Here is a 14,191-nt window from a genome sequence, read left to right as displayed (position 1 = left end):
GAGACCAGCTAGTCACAAGATGCTTCAATAAGAAAATACAGGATAGATTACTCCCTTGCAAAAAACCCTCACTTAAAGAAGCGATGGAAATTGCTAACAGCATATAAAAAACACCTGGGAATCTGTTAAACTTTTGAGCAAAGAAAATTATAACAATAATTGTGTGGTTAAAGGAAGCAAGCCCAAACTAATATAATCCGGCGTAGAATAAGAAAAGGGCAACAGGGTCTTGTTTTCATTGCAGATCCAAGCTTCATGTTGCATCTTTAAAACATTGCACTGCAGAAGGTAAACAGTGTGCTAAATATGGCATCACTGGTCACTTTGCCAGAGTTTGCAGGATGAACAACGAATCCACAAGCATCAACACAAAATCCAAACAACCTAGAATTCAAGACGATTTAACGACTAACATGGATAATTTGGTATTGTTGGTGCAAACAAACAAAGAAGATTTTTCCAAGTCTAGAGATCCTATTGAAAATGTTTAGGTTGGACAAGTGTGGATACCTTTGTTGACTGATTCTGGATTTAAAATAAGTATTATTTCTAAGAACACTTTTGACGTAAATTTTCTGAATGAAAAGGTAATGTCTCCTGATGTAACCCCTCAAGGTTACAATATAGTCAAAAATTGAATTGATTTGTTTGGGTACTTTAGTACTACAGTGAAGTTTAAAGGACGAGAGGTTTTGGGAAAAGCTTACATTTCACACTCTGGTCCCAACATACTTGGTGACGTCAGCAAGGTTGTTTGAGTATAACTTCGAAGCCTAGTTGTATTCAGACAATTTTGGGAAGTGATGACCTGAATGTTGCGACTGTAGACTTATTCACATTGCATGGTGTCCTGGAGAAGAATACTTGGAAAACTTCAACATTTTGAACATGCCATCAAGCTCAAGAAAGGAGTATAGCAGTAAAACATAAACTTAGATGTGTACCTATGTTGATCAGAGAAGTGTTGGAGAAACGCATTCAACAGTTGTAGTCTGAAGGTATTATTGAGGCACTGAGTCATCTTTGTGGTTGTCTCGAAAGAAAGACAATGAATTGAGAATGTGCGTGGACCTTAAAAGTCTCAACAAAGAAATATGCATGGATTGTTATCCTTTGCAGAAGATTGATGAGATGATTGTTTTGTTGGCTGGGGTGAATTTATTGTCGAAACTTGACATGCGTTCCACTTACCATCAAGTTATGTTAGCCAAAGACTACAGGCATCTCACATCTTTTGTTACTCCATTTGGGGTGTTTCAGTATTGTTAGATGCCTTTTGGCCTTTCTTCGGCTGCTGCTGTGTTCTAGTGCGTAATGAGTGATGTGTTAAAAGGCATTTATGGTGTACTAGTATATCAGGATGGCATAATAGTGTTTGGGAAAAATATTCCAACAAATGACCAAAGATTGGATGAAGTTCTAAGTGCACTCAGATGCAAGGGGTTGAGACTCAGGAGAGATAAATGTATGTTTCAAGTGCAGAATATCATTGACATGCTGTTTCCGGTAAGGCTGTTGCTCCTTGTCCCGAGTTGCTGAAGGCTATAGAGGAAGTACCCGTACCGGTTGACCGTGAGCAAGTCCAAATGTATTTAGGTATGTATTAGGTATGTAAGCGTATTATGCAAAATGTTTTGAGGATTTTGCTACTAAAGCAGAACCACTTCATTCACTACTTAAAAAGAACGTGAAATTTGTGTGGGGTGCTGAACAGGATCAGGTTTTCAACAAAATGAAAACAGATTTGGTGACTGCACCACTTTTAAGTTCATTCTCACTAGGTGCAACTTTGTGTATTATAGTTGATGCTAGCACTGTGGGATTGGGGGCAGCGTTGTCTCAAGGGAATAGAGATTATGAATGCTTTATAGCGCTTACTTCACATACTCTCAAGGAACATGAGAGATCTTACTCTTTTATTGAACGAGAGATACTTGCCTGTACTTAGGCAGTTGAACGGTTTAAAGCTTATGTTTGAGGAACCAAACTTCTTTTGCGCACCGTCTACAAGCCGCTGGTCCTCATTTCTAAAGGTAACAATGTTCATTCGACCAAAGCCACTGCCAGACTAATCAGGTTGAGTGTGAATCTTTTAGAGCATCATTTTGATGTTGAACACATTCAAATGGGTAAAAACAGAAAACCTGATTCTCTATCACATCTTCCACAACCAGATTTTGATGTGGAGAGTGTGGAAGATAGTGAGCAACAAGATGTTGATTGTTTTGTGGCAACAGTTTTATGGAACAAGTGTGATGTGAAAACTGTGAATAAAGAAAGTTGGAGGAATGCACTTGACATGGATGTTGTACTGAACAAAGTTGTAGGGTTTTCCTCCAAGGGGTGGCTCAAGGAAGGCAGTCTTCCCATTGAACTGCAACCTTATAGTAAAGTTCAGAGTGAACTGAGTCTAGAAGATGGTATACTTTTTCAGGGTGATAAACGTGTTCTACCTTATAGTATGAGGAATACTTTACTGGAGTTTAGCCATCATGGTCACTTGGGAGTGGCGCTTAAAAGAGGGATTGAGAGAAACCTATGGGTGGCCAGGAATGAACAGAGATGTTGAAAATTGGAATCAAAAATGTTCTACATGTATGCGGAACAACAAGAGTTTTAAATGTATCACGCCTCCTATGAGAGGAAGTGAAATTTCCATGACTGAAAAGATGTATATTGATTTTCTTGTTTCTTTTACTCTTTTGCCGGTTGATCAATGGTTTGCTAATAAGATGATTGATAGCTTGTCTAAATTGCTGGAGGTCAAATTTGTGAGAGAACCTAACACCAGATCAGTGGTAACGTTTCTTACTGTGGTTTTTGCAACAGAAGGTTTTCAATCAGCATTAGTTTCTGAGAATGGAGTACAGTTTACTTCTGAGGAGAGGAGGACATTTTTAGATGATTCAGGGATCAAGCACAAGAAGTGCAGTTTGTATCATCCTCAGGCTAATGGTCAAGTAGGACAAGCTCACAGAGTGATTACTGAGTGTTTCAGAGAAGCATGGTTTGAGAATGTGAATGATGCTGTACGGGCTATGTTATAGTCATACTGTAACACTCCACATTCAGTCACATGGATTTCTCCCTTCAAAGCTTTGAGAGGAAGAATGTCAAATGATTTTCTAGGACCTACCTGGTTGAATACATTAAAAAATGCCTGGTTTGGGTGTTTGGTTCAGGACCATATGATGAGTATTACTCGCAAGAAAATTGAGACTTGCCGCCAGAAAAGTAAGGTTAGATATGATGTTTTGAAGGGAAACAAGTATGTGGGTTTCGAGAAAGGTGATCTGGTGCGTGTAAAATTACCAGGGTCATGAGCGATGAAGGGTAAATTGAGATTTAGCTCTCCCCAATTGATTAATGAAGTGAATGATGATGGGAGTGCTGTCAAATTAAGAAATGAACACTGGTGAAATATTGCACGTGTTATCAAAGTCTTTGCCAGTAGCGACAATCTCAGATCAGATTATCGTGTTACTAGTCTTAATCATGGTGATGATCAAGATAATAGGAAAAGGAGGGCCAAACGTCCTGTCAGATTTGAATATCACATCCTAGAATGGACATTTGTTCCCATTGTGAGAAGTGTTAAGAATAATGCATTTGTATTTGATATCTGGGAGTGGGTGTTCTATTTCAGTTTGTCTTACTGTATTCCAATGTGTTTTATTGTATTGCTTTCTATTTTTGGCTGTGCTCATTTTCATTGTTACAGTGATTATCCTATTAGTTGTATTCATTTTTGTGTTTAATTTGTTTTGTATTATAAACTATTGTGTTAATTACCTGTTTATTTTGCGGTGTTGAAAGGGAGAAGGTGTGTTATGTCCTGTCTTTGATCCTTTCTGTGTGACATCTTGGGATTCGGGTGCGGAAGCATGCGGGACGACACACAGCAATGTTTGGAGAGAGGAGGTGGATGACCAACACAGTATCGTAGTTGCTCGTTTCCTAGCAGACTTCTAAGACTAAGAACGCACCACAAATGGGAAATTGATTGCGGGATACAGTTCGCAGGAAAAATGTAGTTAGGGGCCGTGTCATTTACACGTCATGTGACAAGCAATTTTAGATTCCAACTTACACAGTTTAACTTTGTACTCAAAACCTACATTACCCCATTGATGCTCCATAGATTCAATCCCACAAAATTGTTAATTGCCCCAAATGCAGACTACCTGAGGCCACTTTGTTCCATTTTTTGAGATTGCACAAAAATAGATAGTTGCTGACAACGTAATACTGACAGGTATGTAGTACATATTTAACTTACGATCGAAATGCAGCCACATACATGTACGTTGGGCATCTGTCCACAAAATCAAATTATATAAAGAGGAATCGAAAGCAGCCGGGTCATAGAGGACCGCACCACCAGAACTAGTCACTAGCAATGTGCAATATTGCCCACCTCAAGAGATCTGCTGCTTGTAGATCACAAATATACTTTAAACAAATGGTTTGAATAAAAGGCAATATAAAAGCAAGTGTAATCAAGATATATAGTAATATGTCAACAAACAATATTTCACATATTGGTGTATTTCTTTCTGTTCTTTTTATTTTCTGTTGCATTTGAAATGCAGCAGAAAATAAAAAGAACAGAAAGAAATACACCAATATGTGAAATATTTTTTGTTGACATATTACTATATATCTTGATTACACTTGCTTTTATATTGCCTCTCATTCAAACCATTTGCACAAAATCAAATTAGAAGGAAGTTTGTGCAGTTCACACTTCTGTTAGTTAAGAGGTGTATAACATTAAATTAGTTTTGCCAGAAAATTCCCAAATAAGAAGACTCGATTAAAGGTGTACGTGAAAGGACACTATCAGAGGAAAATAGGATGAACATAATGATAACCGATGAGAAGCTCCAAGAAGACCTAGATGTCTGGAAATAACTGACTAGAGCATTAATATACCCACCAGACACTAGTCTATAATGAATATCCAATGCAAGCTCCCTTTGAGGCAATGTTAACCTGCATGAATAGTATGTGTTCAATAATACTGTGGACATTCTTAACTGTTTGAATATTGTGATACACAGATACCAATGTCAAGTATATATCAACTGCTGTTGTTGTAAATGTGAAAAGCGATAGATAAATATTTTTTTAAGTTGTACAAAAGAGTGTACTGTGTTGAAGGAAGTGACAGAGCATCACCGGCCTCAGGTTCACAAACATTTGCAACACCCTTTTGCTGTATAATGACTGTGTTTACACTTACATGCAGACTGTCCTGTAGCCAATAGTAGATTAATACTGTTGCATTACGTTGAACTTACATCGAAATTATTCATATTAAGAAAAAACTGTTTATTAGTTTAAGGATTGTGTGAGTGGGGAACAAGCTACATGAGACCAGAGGAAGCAGGGCACAACTCACCCTATGAATCACTTAGGTAATATTAATAAAACTTTTTGTTTTTTTCTTTAAATTTATGACGGTATCCGTTACTGCCAACTGCACACCTCCTCTTTAAGTTATTATACTACAGTACTATGACATGTTGTATGACTGTGAATTGAACGCTTGTTATTACTTTAACAACTACAACAAGATATCGAAATGCAGTAATTAGGTGAAAAGAAACAATCAGAAAAGTGAATTTCTGCAAAAATACCCGATGCAATAAGTCAATTGGAACTTGTAAGTAAGCCATGTTGAGGATGCACCCCTTACTATACTTCACTAACTGAACACCTGTACTGTATACTGACAAGGCTAAAATAGTTTCTGCAACTAATCCCTTCCACAGTTGGCAGGCTCCATCGAGCCATCTCTGTTCTACAAATGCGGATAGGTGCAGAACTGTCATGGAGCATGCACCATAAAGTACAGTAGATTAAAATGCCACAATATGGGCAAACTACATTATTGTGCATTACCAATAAAGCAGTACAATCTGGAACTTACCTTTGATTAGCCCATTGGTTCCCAAAAGTAGGCCACAGAGTTGTGGTGATGGCCAACTTCTGGCTAGTACAAGAATAAGCGCCTCAATCAATCCACTTTCATTGGAGGCACAGTCAATTTCAAGCGATGTGGTCCCCAGGCTTAGTTGTTAAATGGCTGCTGGTGAAACAGTCAAATGTAACATATGCTCTACAAGAGATTAATTCCATACAGCCACCAAAGCACAAGAACAATAAAGGACTTTAATCCAACAGTTTCCATTGAACCAAACTAACTCCACAACTCCAAGACTGCAATGAGTAGGTAAATGAAAGCCCCCTTCTTCAAAAGAGGAGCCCTGGTGCCTGATTGCACCCCATCCGCCTCATCCCCAAAACTTTGATGCACACTTATGATTATAAACTCTTGAAAGCGTTTTACTCCTACAGAAACCTTTCAGTTAAGCTGGTGGTTGATAAAGTCATTATCACCTTAAAGGTATCCTACAACAATATCATTAAATCAATAACCCAGTAACATTCCTGGTGTACCTGACCCTGTGTTGTTTTTGTTGACCCTCACACACCCTATTTGTGTCATCCTTTATCATGGGTGCTTATCCTGGAGCCTATAAACCAGGATGTGCTCCACCACCGTGAGCATTTTGATATGTAACTCAAGGCGGGGTCTACTGTAATTATAGATAAAAAAACCTAGAGGTCACCAAGGCAGCCTATTATTCCAGTGCCTCTGGTGTGGGCAAAAGTTAGTAGTCCTTGGAGGAAGTATCCTATACTCTCAAAAACATCTCTCCCCCTTTTCCAAAACAACTAAGGATCTGTGTATATTGTTGGTTGCTAACATCAAAAAGGAAAAAGAACTAACGTCATAGACAAAATCGAGTGAGGCGTAATTTGGTTGCGTAGGATATGTCATTCTCAATTTGTATGTCATAAAGTACTGAAACGCAAGCTAATTTGGGAAAAACCTTCCAGGTAGTAAGTCATTTCAGTACCACCAAGCTTCTGTCACATATTCTGAAAACAGTTGTCACCACAGTGCATATATCTCTGATACACAGGTGTGTTTAGGGCTGTGTCTACATTCAGAGCAGCAGAAGGAAGCTCACCTACCCAGGATAAAGAAGATGTGTTGCTCAGTTATAATGCCCTGCTGCTGCAGATGGCACATCCATCTCACTTGACATTCACCCTTTAAGAAGACTGTGAATAGCTGGTGACATGGTAGTGGAGAGTCACAGCAAGTTATGAAGGGGTGGGGACAGTGACATATGTTCCTGTGACTCTGTTTTTGCTCCTTCCATTGCCACTCAGTGCACAGCACAGCACATGCATCTTGATATTATAAGGACCATGGAATAGGAAGGCCACACGGGACACACATTTCATCAATGCCTGAAGAAGAAGCAGTGGTACTATACTGCTAGCCTCTCTAGCATCACACGCTGTGTGCTGTGCTTGTACTTGGAAACATATAGACTCATATGTACAATAGAGGAACTTGCTGGCTCGTGCTTTCTTTTCAAATACACTTAGTCCACTTAAAGGAACATATACCCACGTTTAAAAATAGTCATCAACAAACATCAATTAAACATGAGAATAGGCAGCTGTGACACTCATTTGGATACAATATTTCAATTAGATGTCATTTACAGCATAGGTTTTCTTCTGTGACCAGTCAAATAATATAATTGTTCACTGTATCACACTGGAAAATGCAGGCATGCTCCGCATTTCAACAAGAGCATATTTTTAGGTCTCGCCTGACCCAGCGCATGCACTTGTCTGGCGAGACTTTTTGAGAGGGCTCCAAAAAGTGCTACCAGGCAGCCTAGAGCTACAGTGCATGTGCGCGGGCACGCGTGCCGCGCTTTACCGCGATTACTTTCACTTTCGCGCTTTGATGTATGATCGCGATCACTTTCGCTTGGCATAGCCAATAGGTCTCGCTTTTGGGACCTTATAAGTATTTAGTTATGCAACTGTTGCATGGCTAAACACTTATAAGGTCCCAAAAGGCGAGACCTATTGGCTATGCCAATGCTTGTTTCCATTGCTATCTATAGTGTCACAGACACAGATTTAAAACGTTTTATACCCATTCACCCTTGAGTGGCTAAAAGATTATATCAAATAGGTGTCAATATTTTTACATTGCCTGATTTGTACTGGTAGTTGATGGTGGTGGGCACCAGCACTCATTTTTGGAGACCAGGAATTCTTTTTCTTCATTAAATGATGACTCAGGACAAAAGAGAGAAAGAAAGAGGAAGCGAAAGCAGTGGCGTAGGAAGAGGGTGCGGTGGGTGGGGGCCGCCCCAGGTTTCATCACTGAGGGGGGTGACAAAATGGCAAAAAATATGTGTTTTCAAAATAAAAAAAATTTTGGGGGGCTTAGGACACTTTTTTTCGAAAAAAATAATATTATTTAAAACGAGTTTAATAACTTTGTCTGACAATTAATTAACCTCAACAAGTCAACATAATACGTATTAAAGCTTTTTAGTTCAGTCAACAAATGCAACGAAACACGGCTGAACTCGACGCTGTGTAGTGGAGAGATTATGGATACGGAAGGGGAGGGGGTGTTTCTTTCCGCCGAAGTCTGTCTCTGCAGTTTGTACTTGAGTAAGACGTAAACAACTAGTGACTCATCATCACTCAACCCGCAACCAATCCTATCCGCTGCTGTGCCGGTCAGTCACCCCACGTCATTCTGTCGAGTTAGTTGTGCATTATTACTGAAGCTTATAAGCGCTGTGCTGAGTTTATTTTCGTTACATTTTTTAGTTCATTGATTCATTGTGATCATCCTCTTCTCTATGATATTGTGTTTGGTAAGTAACGTAAACGTTATGATGCATGCTATTTGTTTGTATTTGTACGTTAAGCCGGGGGTGGCAAAAAAAATTCCGCACCGGGTACCATCTGACCTTGCCACGCCACTGAGCGAAAGGTAGGAAAACTGTGACAAAGGGAGAAAGCAGAGATGAAAAAGAACCTGCAAGAGATAGAGAAACACGAAGTGCAGGGTGGTGAAAGAGACAGGAGGTGGAATCCAGACTAGGCAACCTTGGTATTTTTATTTAACCATATTATTCGGCAGGGAACTCCTATGAAAAACTCTGGGCCAGAACTTATGTATTAATTTAATTTATTTTACAAATTAAGCACCGTGACTATGTAGAACGCGTACTCAGCTAGATAAAAACATTTAAAACATCAACATCTTTTAAATACACCTTTGAAAAGCCCCCAAGGACGTAGCTTCGATTGGTGCAGCAGGTGCAGTGGCACAGGGGCCAAGAGGCCTGAGGAGCCCTCTGAACCCTGGTTATTGCTGTATTTCACAGTTCTAACAGTGCCAGCCGGGGAGATGCCTTCCTTGCTCTATGGGCCATGCCACACAAACTACGCCACTGAGAACCCTTTTTAGAAAGAAACTCATTGCTAGTTGGGTACTAATGCTGACAAGGGGCCTTTGCTCTGGCGAGAAATATCAAGTGCAGGTTTTCATGTGGCGAGGAGCTTTTAAAGGACGAGAAGACACGTGGTTTCTTTGCAAGCTGAAAGCTGCACAGTGACACTGTACATTTTTTCATAAAAAAACTGTATCTCTTGTCTCCTGTGACAAAGGCAGCCTCGTGGGCAGAATGAAACTATTTCACTGGTTATTAATGGGTAAAAAAACTATAAAGATCTCCTGAAACTTACACAAGGGCAGAATCCCTATTGAGGTCAAAACAGGGCTGCAAAGAAAGAAACAAAAAAATGTGAACCTCAGCGGATAAAGAATTTCCATCCCTAGGAATTTAAAATTCCTGCAATCGGTGTGCTATTCACCTCGTGGGAGAGGCCGCAGGAGCTCCCTGGAGAGTGGTGAAAGATATTTCGTTTATCAGATTTAACATTGCAGCTGTCTGAGCAACCTGTCACATTACTTCCTGCAATGTGGCTCAGAACAAGCACACTAGATTTCCTCTGGCTATTAACATTCCATCATTTTTTAAATATTTCCTGCTCAAGCTACGTCATTGAATCTGTTACATAGCAACATTTATGTTTGTTTCAACTTACTCCAAAACGTAACGAGCATGAAAGAATTGTCTCTTCTTCCACTGCAATATTTCAGTGCTAAGCCATTGATATGATCTTGTTGAAGGCACTGGACACACACAGTGCAGGAGGAGACCAGGGTGATTGGCAGGTCTTTTTCTTCTTCAAATAAATGGAGCTGCACACAAATTGGGGTGAAGGAGGGTATGTAATGCTGACAAGAGGACAACAGCTGGTGAAATCAAAACAAGCTGTGACAGGGATTGCATTTATTCATTCCAGGTTGGCTTGGACGGTATTTTACCATCCAAATCTATAATACATGCCTGGAGTCCTAAAATACTTTTGTCATTTTTCAGCTCGGCGTGGTTGGCACTGTGCTAATCCCATGCTTAAAGACTTTGCTGTGAATATGGCAAAAGACATTGTCAATGTGTACCTCAGTGTGGATGGCATTGTGTTAATCCTGTACTTAAAAACTCTGCTAGAAAAACAGACATTTGAGGTGAGCAGATTCATAGCGTCGCTGCTGTTGTAAGGTATTGTACATAAAGGAGCTGTTCTCCTCCTAAACTTGGGAACTACCCACAGTTCCCTCCTTTCTTTCTTGCATAATTTCTGCGGAACGGAACTCTAAGCCTGAAAGATGCTGTAATATATGTGTGTGTGTGTATAAATATAGATATATCTATATTCCCTACTGGTTTTATGTGTGTGAAATCTGAACCTAACTATAACATCCCTGTAACCTTTGGTTTTCCATGATTTTTTAATGTTATTTCCTAAGTATAACGTTCCTTTAACCTTTGTTTGTTTCAGTGAATTTCGAGGGTTTTTTAAACGTTAAGTAATATTTCATCCAGCTGCCGCCCTCTAGCCAACCTCCCTCATGCAGCCAACACCATGCTGCGGCCAGGCCCTGTGGCCAAGACCTCGCATGCAACCGACCCCATACTGTGCACAGCCTTGGGCATGTGCAGTGCGGGATTGGCCACAAGGCCTGGCCTATGGCCAGGCCATGTGGCCAAACGCCAAAGGCAGCCAACTCGTGGCTCATGCTCCGGTCTGCTTTTGGCCCTGGGGACCCTATCCCCTGGGGCCTGCATCATTTTTTAGGGGGAGGGGACATGGGCCCCCTCCCTGGACCACTTTTGCTCAGAGAATCCCATTCCTTGGGGGCCCAGAGAGATATTTCAGGGGGAGGACAGCAAGTGCCCCCCTCCCCAGGGCAATTTTGGCCCGAGAAACCCATCCATCCACTTAATGGGGAGGAGGCCAATTTTAGCTCTAGGGATCCCATGTCCTGGGGCCTGGTAAACTTTGGTGGGGGTGGACCACACAGACCCCTCCCCGGGCCGATGTTGGTCCCAGGGACCCCATCTCCTGTGGTCTGGCCATACTGCAAAAAGGGGGAGGAGGGCATGCAGCCCCCCTTCCTGGGCCTATTTTGGCCCCAGGGTCCACATCTCTCGGGGCCCGGCCACATTGCAATGGTGGGAGTGGGGCATGCAACCCATCCTCTGGGGCCTGGTCAAGGAGGACATGTGCCCCCCCTACCCGGGCCGATTTCAGCCCGAGGCCCTCATGCCTCAGGAACCGGTCAACTGAGGGTGGATGCCCTGGTGCCCACTCAGGCCACCCACCACACAATGGTTGGGGGTTGCGGGGAGAGCCCCAAGGCCCCAGCCAAGAGCCAGCATTGCTCCAGTCCTCAGGGAGCAGCTAAAAATGCTCCCGCCTGCTGGGAGGGGACTTGGTGTTTGCTTTCACTTAGAGTGAGTTTTGAAATTGCTCCGGCCAAGTGAGAGCAAAACACAGGTTTCTCTGGGTCATAGCGTATGAGCCGGCCATGGAGCAGGAGCCACTAATGGCTCAGGAAGGGGGGGTGCATGGCTCCCCTCCCCATTCTTCATATGGCTTGGCCCTGGTGTACGGAGTACCCAGGGCCAAAATGGGCCCCTTATTTAGTACAGCCTGGCCCTGGGGGCTAGGGGCCATGGGCCAAAACCAGTCCCCATCAACATGTTTTTAGAAGGTCATGCCCTCTGGGTCCGAAATCAGCTAATGGAGGAGGCCACACGGTCCGCCTCACCGTTCTTACAATTGGTTGGGTCCGAGGGATGCCGTCACCGGGATCGAAATTGACATGTGGAGAGGGGCTACCCTTGCCTCCATCCCCTTTAATGTATATATGGTTCCCCCGGACCTGGCCCACCTGGGGGGGTGCAAGAAAAAAAACAAGTGAAGGCGACCTCGCTTGTTTTTTTTGCGCGGATCCTCCGCAAATTCGCGTTAAAATTAAAAAAAATTTAAACAATCATTTTTGGCCCCAGGACGGGTCCCTAAGGGACTCCACCACCAGGCCTAAGGTGTTGGGGTATTCCTACCCTGCCCTGCCCCCTGCCCTGCCCCCTTGTGTTTTTTTTTTTTTTTTCTTGGGACTCGGCCAAGTTCAAGAATGGCAGCCACATCTTCCTGGTTGAAGTGGTGGCAGCCAATCATGGAATTGCTGTTGGTGCGTGGATCCGCCCCTCTAGATATATATTAACCTTTTTTTCCTTAATAACCCCAAAACTACTGAACAGATTTACACCAAATTATAAAAAGCACTCTTTCTGGACCAAGATCTAACTTTCTGCAAATTTGGTGTAATTCCGTTCAGCAGTTCGGGCTGTCTACAAGTCGAAAATCCCTTTGGGAAAGTGTATGGGTAAAACACGTTTTGGACCCCCCCTTTTTCCTTGGTACCGGCTTGACGAATCACACCATCACTTACTAAACAGCAGCTGAAGTGACTGGCACACAATTTTTGAAAATGTTGTGAAGATTCGTCAAGTGGTGCCAAAGTTATTGGCAAAACAAAAACCTCTTTTCCTATGGAAACTAGGTCCTAACTATAACTACCTACTGGCGACCATTAGTAGGTAAGGATATATATATATATATATATATATTCACTGAAAAAACCATAGGTTTCAGGGGTGTTATAGTTAGCTGGACTTTTCACTTGTACAAAACCATTGAAATTCCCCCGTTATAGTTAGTTCAGCTAACTATAACTCGCGCGCCCGCAATGCACTGCTGATGACGTCACATATTACATCACTCATGACATGGTCAGTGACATCACTCATGACATCACTGATGACATCTCAAATGACATCACTGATGACATCACTCATGACATCATCCAGTGAATGTGTGTTTTTCTGAAAATTAAATATGTTTTATATATGTATATCTCAAGGTCGATGGAAGAATAAATGGGTATATAAGTGTCTAAATGGATGATTTGTTTTTGAAAAATTGATTGTGTAACTGACTGATTAAGTGTATCATAGTGAATACATGGCTTAGTGAGTAATGTTTAAATATGTAAATATCTGTATCAGTCTCTCACTTTGTGTATAAGTGGCTGCATGGGTTGGTGAGTAGCTACATGGGTGTCTATATAGGTTATTAGTTGGTTTTTTGAGTATCAGTCGGAGTGTCTGCATGGTTCGGTGGGGGGTATTACGTAGTGCATAGGTACATGAATGAGTGACTCACTGTTTGTATGGGTTGAACACAGCATGTGTGCAGGACTGTATGGGTGGATGAGTGTGTGTATGGGTGTGTTAGTGAGTGAATGACTGTCTCAATAGTGTCTTTATGAGTAACTACATATGTTTTAAACTAGTATATGTGACTATTGGTGTATATATGTGAGTATATGTGAGAGTGAGAGATTGAAAGAGTTCCTGTATGAATAAGTATGTGTTTCTATAAGTGATTGTTTAAAAGACTAAGTATGTGTAAGTTTCCGTAGAAGTAAGTATGGTGGTGTGTGTATAACTGTCTATGCAAGTAAATGTATGTTTGATTCTTTATTAGCATGAGTGACTATGTGTGTGAGTAACTCTATGGATGAGTGGCATTGTGTAACAGGATGTATAGGTGTATGAGTACATATGATGAGTGAGTACATGTATGAGTGACTGTATAGGACTGTTGGTGAATGAGTGGATGTGTATGTGGATCTTAGAATTACTGAAGAGGTTGTTGTAACTGGTATTGGTATGTCCATTGTTTTGAAAATTTTAGTCTCTATTTTTGAATGTGTGTATCAAAGGTTATATTAGGGTGAGAGGAGGTCTGCCACTCTATCACAAGGATGATGTCATCAGTGATGTCATCAGTGATGTCATTTGAGATGTCA

This window comes from Triturus cristatus, chromosome 2_2 (genome assembly GCF_964204655.1).
Source record: "Triturus cristatus chromosome 2_2, aTriCri1.1, whole genome shotgun sequence".
NCBI lineage: Eukaryota > Metazoa > Chordata > Amphibia > Caudata > Salamandridae > Triturus > Triturus cristatus.
The sequence above is the reverse complement of the archived record's forward strand: the minus strand, read 5'-3'. Positions refer to the sequence as shown.